Here is an 11,237-nt window from a genome sequence, read left to right as displayed (position 1 = left end):
GTAATAGAATTCCAAAAGCTTAAACCTTGAGCCTTGAGATGCATTTTCTTGAAAACCCTAGGTTAAAACTAATGATTTCCTAATTAGATTACATGAATACATGTTAGAATTGACTTGGAAGGGCTCACCTTAATGTCTTGGATTGATGGGCTTGAAGGAATGAAAAATAGAGTTAGAAGACTAAACTGGTGTATTTATACTTAACTACGTCAGGAGAAATATGGACCATAAATACGATCCGTATTTTGAGATACGGTCCGTATTTATGGACCATATATTCTCATGGCATAAAAACATAATGTCGAGGTGATTATACGATTCATATATATGGACCATAGACCGTATCTCAAAATACGGACCGTATATTTGGTCTGTATTTAGTCATGGCAATTTTCAGTGAGCAAACTACTCTGTGACCCTTCAATAAAACGGTCATAACTTTTTGTGCAGATGCTTGATTAACCTCCATAAGATATCGTTGGAAAGGTATTTAAAAGGGCTACAACTTTAATTAAGAAAGTTTTACCAAATTCCCAATTAATAAAGGGGTTATAGTCACTTGAAGCGAAACCTTTTGCAAACTAACTTGAAAATATGCTCTATAGAGTGTCTTCCGACTTTGCTTTGTCCAATGACTCTTCTTATGACTTGATTAGTTTTCAAAATACTTCTTATACTCCTCATATTGGTTCCATTATACCCCCGTCTTACAATTCGAACTCTAGCCCGAATGCACGAGGTGTTATAGCTGTCCTATTCCAGATTTTTAGATCAAACATATGAAGTCCTCCTGCAGCCTTTGGCTAACACATTTTACTCCATGAGACTAGTGCCTTTTTGGTAATCTCATTAGTACCCGACCATATATAACTTCTACTATACGCTTCTATGGTCTTGATTACTTTGGAATGTATTAAAAAGATTTGTGCCCAGTAGGATTGTATCCCAAACACAACTGTTTTGACTAGCTGCACTCTACCTGCATAGGACAGTTTTTTGGCTGTCCAAGAAGCTATTTTTGCTACAATTTTTTCTATCAAAGGTTGCCATTGGAGAATGCTTAGCTTCTTTGTAAATAGGGGAATACCTAAGTATTTGAAAGGTAGTTGCCCAAGTGTAATACCAAGTTGCTGAATTATGCATTATTGTTCAGCACTGTCCACCCCTCCAAAATAAATGCTGCTTTTAGCTAGGTTTGCTTTGAGACCTGAAGCTTTGGAGAACAAGTCAAATTTGTCATAGAGCAACTGGATAGAGACTCTGTCACCTCTAGGAAATAACAAAAGATCATCTGCAAAAGAAAGATAGGTCAATTTAACTTTGACACATTTGGGATGATATTTGTATTGCTTGTTATCTGCCAGTTCATTGAGAAATCTACTCAAGTACTCCATTATTATTGCAAAAAGGTAAGGGGACATTGGATCCCCTTGCCTTAAGCCTTTAGCTGCCTCAAATGGTTCTGTAACAACTCCATTAATGGTAATTGAGTAGCTCACTGTTTTCATACAGCACATTATCCAACCAATGAACTTTGCTGGAAACTTCAATTCTGTTAAGACTTATTCTATAAAAACCCATTCAACTGAATCATACGTTTTTTGCGAATCTACTTTAAGCATACTTCTAGCATATATGTTTTTCTGGAGTACCGTTTGACCAATTCATGTCACATGATGATGTTGTTTGCAATCCTTCTCCCTGGAATAAATCTAGCTTGGGTGTCACTGATAATATGAGGCATGATATTCTTCATTCTTGTTGTTAGGACCCTTGCTATCAACTTGTAGAGGACTGTACAACAGGCAATGGACCTGTATTCCTTGATTGTCTGTGGGTTTGGAACCTTAGGCAATAAGGTGATGAGAGTACAGTTCACTGCTTTGTATAAGCTGGTGGTGTTGAAGAATTCATGGATAGCTGCACAAATATCTTTCCTTAATAAGTGGACAAGCTATTTTATAAAACAATGCATTGAAACCATCTATGCCAAGTGCTTTATCATCTCTTATATACTGCAGGCCCTTTAAGATCTCCTGATCTGTAATCTCTTTGCACAACTCAACCTGCTATTGGTGACTAAAAACTGGACCTTTACTCATGGTAGTTTTGCTTACCGCAAGTAATGATTATGTTGACGTCCCCATTAGTGATTTATAGAATTGTATGTTCTCTTCTTGGATTGCCTTTGCATCTGTCAGTTTTTGTCCAGTCAAAGATGTAAGTTCTACTATTTGTTTTTGCTACCTTTTCTCTTTCATCACTGCTGAAAAATACTTGGTATTGGCATCACAAGCTTAATCCAACTAAAATCTAGACTTTTGTCTTAGAATGCTTTCTTTAGTAAGTGACCACTTTTCTAGTTGGACCAAAGCTTCTTTTCCTTCGTTAGCTAGTGTATCACTATACTGGAGCTTCAGTTGCTGCTGCAGGTGAATTAGATGTTGTCTTGCCATATCAATCTTTCCAGTAATACCTTTGAAATGCTCATGTCTTTACCGTAAAAAAAACATCACAATTACAACCACACTTTTCGAGGTTTGAGATATGCTCGATGCGCCAAGAGCTAGTTATTTAAATAAGGGCCAATGTGAGATTTTTGGAAAACACCAACGAAGAAATTGGAATTAGGAAAAATAAAGAAATCAGTTCTTAGTCTCATTATATGGATGTAACTCAGAAGCTACTAATATAACAATTGGAGCAAGCTAGAAAAAAATTCCAAGCTTGAAAGTGAAATCTTTGGGAAAACCTCCGAGTAGCTAACAATAAATGTAATGATTTTTTGAGATAGTGCAATGAGGTTTTCATTTTCAGTTATATTAGGAATGTAAGGATAAAAGGTAGAATCAAGAGATTCTTTTTAAAAAGGCAGAGCAAATCATTGCAACTCTAAGCCGGAGAATTGAAAAGTACTAACCTTTGTTCCCGAAAAGCCACTATTTTCATGCATCTATGTTTGGAGTCTACTCTTTTATAAGTTAATTACATCTAATATTTTTTTTCAATATAAAACATTAAATTTAAATAAAAGATATAAAATTTAATCAGCCAGAGGGAAGAAAACTTACTTAGCCAAATTGAAGCAAGGTATGACTCTAGAGACTCTAAGTAGAATTAACGAACCTATTCGATGTTATAGAATATCCAGGGATCCCATAAAGCGAAGCAAATGTAATTCCCCTAACTGGCAGAGAAAGGTATAAATTTATTCCCTCTGAAGAATGCCAACCTAAATAGAAAATAAAAAAAGAACACTTAGAAAGAAAAACTCATGTAGTTGGATGATGAAATCATCTAAGTTCACCACAAAGTTGATATATCAGGTAATGCATTCCCTGATTCTGTTCATAAAGGTAAGGATAAGGAATTGTAAGTATATCCCTTGTAGTGGAGGCTTTACATCACTATAATCATGCGGTTAGAGTAACCAAAGTGATTTGGAAACCTCCTGATAATGGATGGATCAAGGTGAATACAGACGAGGCATCAAGGGGAAACCCTGGTAGAAGTTCTTGGGGATTCTGTGTGAGAGATAGATGTGGAGATATTATTCATGCAGAGGCTAGGGAACTGGAGGATCCCCTCCGCACTAACACCCAAGCAGAAGCATTGGCAATTCTATATGCTTTAAAGTACATAGAGACAACTCAGGAGGACAGAATCCTAATTGAAACAGACTCTCTATTGCTTAAAAATATTGTACAAAGGACTTGGGAGGTGCCATGGCAGATAGTTACCACTATGGAAGAGATTTGGAGAATCATGAGTGAAAGAACAGTGGCAATATCTCATATCTACAGGGAAGGGAATAAATTGGCTGACCATCTTGCCAATCAGGTGCTAGCTAAAGGATCGATTGAAGCTAACAACTTTTAGGAACTAGATAGTCAAGGCAGAAGAATTCTGAATAGTGACAAATTAATCAAGCCTTATCTAAGAATCAGACCATGCAAAAGGAGTTGATAATAGGAAGGAAAGGGGAAGAGATTCCTCATGTTCAAATCCTATGGGAGGAGAACATTGAGGAAGTTTTTACTAACTGTTTGTTTAATTTTACAGGTGTTAATTACAAAGAGCAACTAAAGAAGGAACATCAACGGGGACTAACATTGAAGTCACATCAGCAGGTAGATAACCAGGAAAACAACAACAAATCCTCTGGGAAACAACAAGAAGTCAAATGCATTCACAAGTTCTACAATAACAAGAGCAGCAGAACCATACCCAAACAACAAAAACTTCAGCAAAATCACAAGTGCTACAAGGACAGACGTTTTAATCGACTAGAATGGAAAACACATGTATTTGGGAGTATACTGAGTCGATGGGAGATTGAAAAGCGTGTGGTATTAGCACATGTAGGTGCTCATTCTGTTGCCCAAGAACCTCTCAATCTTAGTATACTTTCAATACAAGTGACCTATCTACCCACTACATTAAGTCACAGCTCCAGGAAAGGAAAGCAGCAGCAGGAAGAAACAAGAGTCATACCTCTGGGAAATCAACGATTAAGGTGTATACATCTTCGATTTGGGTTGAACAAGAGCAAATTGCAGCGGCACCTTCACCAGCACCATCTTAGATCCGAAGAGCAAAAAACATCAAATCAGAGATGGAAAGGAAAGAAATGGAGGAAAAAACATGTCTTTGGGAACATCTTGAATTGATTTCAGAATAAACTCAAAGCATGGAAGGCATCATCTACCCAACACAACAAAGTACTGATTGAGTATCGAAAGCATCAACACCGAAAAGCAAGAGATGAGGGACACTACATACCTCTGAGTAATCAACGAATAAATCTCCTGAATCCTCAGTTTAGGAAGGAAAAGTGTAAATCCCAGCTAGATCTTTACCATCAACTTCTCAGATTTGAAGAACAAAGGAAATCAATTCAACAAACGAAGGACAAGGAAAGAAGGAAAAAACAATAATACCTTCGATTAGTGAAGACAGAGGACAAATGCTACATTGATCTTAGTCGGCAAAGCTCCATAGATGAAGAAAGGAGATCGTCAATTTCATTGCTGTGCTTTCCTATTTTGCTTTTGTTTCTAGTCTTTTTGTTTCCTTTTTGTTTTAGATTAGTTATTTTTTAGACTATTTAATTATGAGATATTAATAAAATAGTCAGTGGGGACCCCCCCCCCCCACCCCTTTTTTTTAAAAAAAAAAAAAAAAAAAAAAAAAAAAAGCATCGAAGTTGAAGTGACAATAGTTATATGCTCAAAATTTGGGAAAAAACATACCTAAAGATCGTAAAATTAGAAAAGAATAAACAAATCAACAACAAAAAAATAAAAATAAAAAATCTCACAATCACCATAATTTTCAATGTATTAACATGTAAGAGGACTGCATGGAGACATGTAAGTTTCTCCATTCTCAGTTAACCCAAAATAAAACAGGAATGAGCAAGAAAGGACATCTTTTCAGGTGCCAGCATATGTATTAGCACAAGTCGTGGGTGCAACTCTAGAAATTGGCACTATAAGTTAATGTTCAAGGAAGAGCAACTTCAATTTCTAGAACAATCTCAACAGGGTAAGACTTGCAGTATCTTGGATTAGAATTCTTGATCACTTTATACCTCATGTTTGTTGTTTGTAGGCATTGCAATGGATAATCAGGCTGTTAGTAATCACTTTTGTTTAGTTTCTTCATTATTACTTCAATTGTTAAGGTCCTAGGACTTTAGAATTTTCACTTACTCTATCCTTCTCTCTGTTTTGCAGATGCAGGTTGGAGAACTCACTGGACTTGTCATTGGAGCTGTAGTCACAATTAACTCTATTCTTGCCTGGTATGCTAAATAGATATCTTCAGTTTTTTCACTTCCTTTGGACTCATTTCAGAGTACATTTCTAAAGCCATCACATTTGAAAATCAAATGCTCTTGAAAGTGTTTGATTTCTAAAAACATTTTGCCTAAAGAAATTGACATAATGTCTTGATGCGCTTAAAAGGTACATGTTTTCGTAAAATAGCTTTAGGAAATAAACACGAAAAACTCAAAGTGGAGGAATACTTCCGACTATCATCAGTAGTAAGAAGTTAAACTAATTGGAAAGTTACCTGTGGGAACTTTGGATGGGCTTATGTAATAGTTAACATGATCTTAGAACTCATCGATAAACTGGAGTAATGGTTTATCATTGTATTATTTGGAGTCTTAACTCTTCTACATTCTACATATTTGCCTGACAGCCAGGGGCGAAGCCAGCCCTTCGGGTGGGGGTTCGGCCGAACCTAGTAGCTTTTGTCCGAACCATATATTTGTATTAAAAATTTTGTCAAATATGTACAAATTATTAATTAAGAACTAATTTTAAAAATTAGAGACCCCGAGTTTCATGCCGCCTTTTAGAAATTTTGAGACATTTGCTATTGTGATGAACAGGCCTATCTCAGAGGCATTAATGAATCCGACAAGAAGTTTAGGATCAGCAATTTTATCAAATTGTTATAATAAACAATGGATATACGTGTTAAGTCCTATAGCAGGAGCTATAGCTAGTATCTGGTTTTACAACCATATGAAGTCCGTTAAGCCATATGATGAAGTCACTAAGTTTTTACCCTTCCTTATAGGTTAGACCAAAACAAAGTATAAACAACAAATACTACTATCCGGATCTGATTAATCAACCACTTCTAAGAGGCCAGGTTTAGTCTTTCTGCAAAAGATTATCCTAAAAAAAGTTTAATGAAAAGAAACCACTGTTCAGGTCCTCTATGCAGTTCTTTAGAATTGATAGAACCATTTGGCATTATATCATATGTGAGATTTTTGGATATCTACTATTTAGCTAATCTTTAAATTATATTCTTGCATTGAGGCTCTCCCCGAATCAGCACATTAACGGAAGTAGCTTCATAACCACTCTAAATTTCCCATAACTTTGTATATATGGGAAATGACTATATCCACAGTATTTCAAAATGATGCTTACAGAGGAAATGGGAAGTATCTAATATTTGTAAACTTCAGGACACAATGTTATACTTGTCAAATAAAACTTTTAATTCATGAGAGGGTGTATATTTTCAGAGAATAATTGCAAACATAAAAACCATTCACTACGCATACATGGTAAAATGAGTACCATGGGGAAAAAGAATCAACAGACACCTAACTATTGTGTACAAAAAAAAAATGACAACATAATTCAAGATATTTGTGAACCAATACGACTATTCGAATCATGCATGCATCAATTTTAATTCTGGAATAATAAGAGGTTTGCAGCAAAGAAGAGCGAAAAGGAATTCCATTGTAAACAAGGCCATGCTAACCAACACAAACAATGTCGTCTTCCAATACCATAGCATTCAAGAGAAATACAACACATTTTTTAAAAAATCTTCTTACATTGTAGCTGATAATATATCAAATTTGTCAATGTAAACAGACAATATGTAATTTATTTTATCATAGAAAGAGAATCCTCGTTTAATTAATACATCATTTTGGTGAAGATCAATGACAGGTAGCCATTATGGATCTAACACAACTCAATGAACCTAGTTATGCTCAAAGATAGAAGGGTTTGCTGAAATAGGTTCTATAAATATAAGCCTGGGGCGAGGGTAAGAAGTTTGAATACCTTTTCAGATCGCCACCTTTATCAGAATGTTTTATCGGCTTTACAATAAGCATTATTGAGTCTTCCTGAGAAGCAGTTTTCTGAACTGTTGGCTTTGTTCGATGATGGATTTTTTATGCTTTCAGTAATAAGGGCTTCAACTATGGTAGTGCTAGAGGTGTGATGTGAAGAAAGGAGTGAAAATGAAGAGTAAATGTTAAAGCTCGCTGGGAGAGCAAAGAAGAAGAACGTAAGAGTTATATATATCTTTTCTTTTTTTCTTTTGGATAGACTACACTTTTCCGGAAGTTTTTTAAGGCCAAAAATTGAGAAAAAAGTAGAATGGAAATCCTGCCCTTGTGTTGTGACAAGTTCGCGGGCATTTGACCTGCTTTTATATATATATATATATATGCAACTTACACAAATGACTATACTTTTGAAAAAAAATTTTTTATGGCGTAAATAGACTTTTGCTAATTACATTTGATTCAAAAGATGTTGTATTCAATTTGGTATTTATTCGTATTCAATTTGGCTATACTCATTCGTGACAACTTTTACACTGTATTCAACTTATTGTATTTAAATTCGGTTATATTCAAACAACATAAATGCAAAAAAAATACAGGGATATTCAGTTGTATTCAAAATCCACCGTATTCATTTGTAAACAAAAAAAATCTCCTTCGAAATACAAGTGAAAAATACATAAAGAAACACTCTATTTTACACTAAAAAAATAACGAATACACTCAGATTTGAGATACAAGAAAAAAATTACACTCAGATTTGAGATATAAGAAATAAAATACACTTAGATCTTAAAAATACACCGTCAGAGATTTTTCCATCATCAGCAACGGCGTCATCCAATAAGGATCCAACCAGAAATCATTTCTTTCTATGTATTCAACACAAAAATAAATACATCTCAAGCAACAACAATGATAAATACATAGATCAATCAGAACTGAGCAAATATACTCAGATCCGGCAACGGCGCGGTCGTTCGGGTCGTCCGCCATCAACTATTTCTTTCCCACCACCATCAACGGCGAAGTCCGCCGCCGAGATCGAAGACGCTGGAGAAGATGACCGGCGACGGAGACGGCTAGCTCCGTCGGATAAATTACCCTGTCAGTGATTTTGTGAGTATCAGGCAAAGGATAACCTTCATTGGAGTTAACAATATGGTACTTGCCAACAGTCATAACATGGCTTTGATATCTTCAGCTATACATTTGGTCTGACCAAATTGCAAATGAAATCTAAGGGATTTCACTTGGGTTGCAATAAACCCAACCAGTAATAGGATGTTGCTTCTATGAATCGTTGTGCTAACTGTTAGATTTAGGAGAAATTGAAAAATAAAAAGAATGGAGGAAATTTGATACAATGGAAGAGAGAGTTGAGGGAAAAGATTGATACAACGGAATAAGTGGAGATGAGTTGAGGAAAAGATACAACATGACAACGGAACAAGAAAAGATGGGTTTTTATATTGGTTTTGAATTGGTATATATATATATCTTGTATAATTGAAATACATTATTGTAGCTACTATAATGTAGTTCAAAAATTTTTTAAAATGACCCACTAGTCTTCCTCCTAATTTCTCTCTTGGCTCTCTCTCAATGTAGTTACTAAAAATCCACTTGGTAGGTGGTTTTCGCCGACACAAATACAACTATATCCAACTCAAAAATTTCAAAAAAAAAGTGAAATCTTTTTTCTAATAATTTATAGCAAAAAAGACCAATTTCAAGTGCCACGTATGCAAATTTGCAAAGTGAGAATTTGAAAAAGGGTAAGCAACACGAATGCAATTTTACTACCCCTGTGGGTCCATGGTATGTGTGAGGACGACAAAAGTTTCGGATCAACGCTTATATATAAGGACATTTTACATAAATAGCAAACATTTTCAGGTTTAATCGAATACAAAAATTCATGTTTCAATATTTACGTTAAAGGCAAATACGTAAAAAACGTATTCAATTTTCTTTTTTAAAAAAAATAACCGTATTCATGAAATACAAAAAAAATTTCACCGTATTCAAAGAAAGAATTATCCGTAGTCATAAATTGGCTTGTTGTATTCATGAATACAACGAGTAAAAAGCGAATACATATACACTAATAATTACACAAATACATCAATGTATACAAAATAGTAAAAAAACACAGATATAAAACATTCATACACCAAAAAAACTAACAAATATGCCATATTTTCCGTATGTATACAACAAATACGATACAACATAGATACACCAAAAAATTAATAAATACATCATATTTTTCGGTATGTATACAACAAATACAAGTAAAAATATTGTATACACGGTAAATATACAACAAATACGGCGAAAATAGGATATGATCAAAAAAATTAGAATACAACGACGACATTTTTTTTCCGATGTAGCTATACAGTTTTTTCTTCTTCATAGATAAAAGTTTTCTTTCCTTTTTGCTTCCAACAATGCTCGATCTAGGTATTGGCTCTTTTTCGGCATGAAGCTAAAAAGGGCAAGAAGAAAGGGAAAAGGGATTATGGAGCAGCACATTTAATTAAAAAAGGTGGGAGAGAGATATGGGTTGGAAATAGTTTGATGGGTAATTTTGTGTGTATATATATAGTTACTAAATGTCATTAATACACAAATGTTTGCTATGAGAATTAATTAAGTTAAACTGTAGCTACTAAATGTCAATACCCACTATATGTTTGTTATGTCATGTAGTTATCCCTATATATAATAGTAATATAGATTCATTGGATAGGCATCAACCAAGTCCGGTTTGAATACTATGTGATATTGGGCCTCAATATATTGAACTCAAAATTGGGTATGGGCCAAACGAGCAGCCCCTACTATCATAAAACAGGGCCATGATACTAACATTTTTTTGCACGGATTGCCCTTCTTTTGGGGTGGTCTTTAAATTTTTACCTCAAAATTACAGTGAAGTATCATAAAAAAATAATTTCGGCAATCTGATTTATAAAATACGTATAACGCATATATTTTTTTTTTTTTTAGGTAGTAAACATTTTATATTAACTTATTACTTTTAGTTATGTCTTACTATGCATACATATACACAACATATGCACGCGACCCAAACCTTGCTTTGCAATTTTTTTTTTTTTAATTTATGCTGTTTGAACCCGAACGTCATGATTTTATACTAGATATACATATGAAAATTACAGTGAAGTAGCATTGACATAAAAATGCCTACACAGTGTATAGGTAGTATATATTTTATATTAAATATACATATACTATGCATACATATACACAACATATGCAGCCAAAGTGTAAATTTTATACTAGATATACATACAGATACACAACATATATAGCTGAAGTGTATAGGTATTGTATACTTTGACTATGTAGGTAAATTAGTGGGTCGAAGGATACATTTACGTAAGTTCCGATATAAGAACGAACTTTTCCTTCTTCATAGCCCATAAAATTTTCTAATATCCTATAAATTTTCCTGGTTGTTAACATACAAATTGAGATAGATTATAGCAAATTCTAAGCCTCTAACTGTAGGTACGTAGAGCATGAAGCAAAATATAGGAAATTCCAATATCGGCCCTTGGGAACAAAAAGAACTCCTATACAC

The 11,237-nt window shown here is 34.4% G+C and overlaps 1 long non-coding RNA gene across 3 annotated transcripts; it reads right to left on the bottom strand.

Annotated features, from left to right (window-relative positions):
• Positions 1 to 1,299: 1,299 nt before the first annotated feature.
• Positions 1,300 to 5,073, bottom strand: LOC132060108 (uncharacterized). 3 transcript variants are annotated; one of them, XR_009415885.1, is made up of 4 exons: positions 4,941 to 5,073; positions 4,783 to 4,865; positions 4,495 to 4,580; positions 1,300 to 3,232 (listed from the first exon to the last, which is right to left on the bottom strand). It is a non-coding gene; the product is annotated as an uncharacterized LOC132060108 (long non-coding RNA). The 3 variants fall into 3 exon arrangements; XR_009415886.1 differs by having other exon boundaries at positions 4,776 to 5,073; XR_009415884.1 differs by having other exon boundaries at positions 4,783 to 5,073.
• Positions 5,074 to 11,237: the final 6,164 nt, after the last annotated feature.

Source organism: Lycium ferocissimum, chromosome 6 (assembly GCF_029784015.1).
Source record: "Lycium ferocissimum isolate CSIRO_LF1 chromosome 6, AGI_CSIRO_Lferr_CH_V1, whole genome shotgun sequence".
In the NCBI taxonomy this organism is placed as follows: domain Eukaryota; kingdom Viridiplantae; phylum Streptophyta; class Magnoliopsida; order Solanales; family Solanaceae; genus Lycium; species Lycium ferocissimum.
The sequence above is the reverse complement of the archived record's forward strand: the minus strand, read 5'-3'. Positions and strand labels throughout refer to the sequence as shown.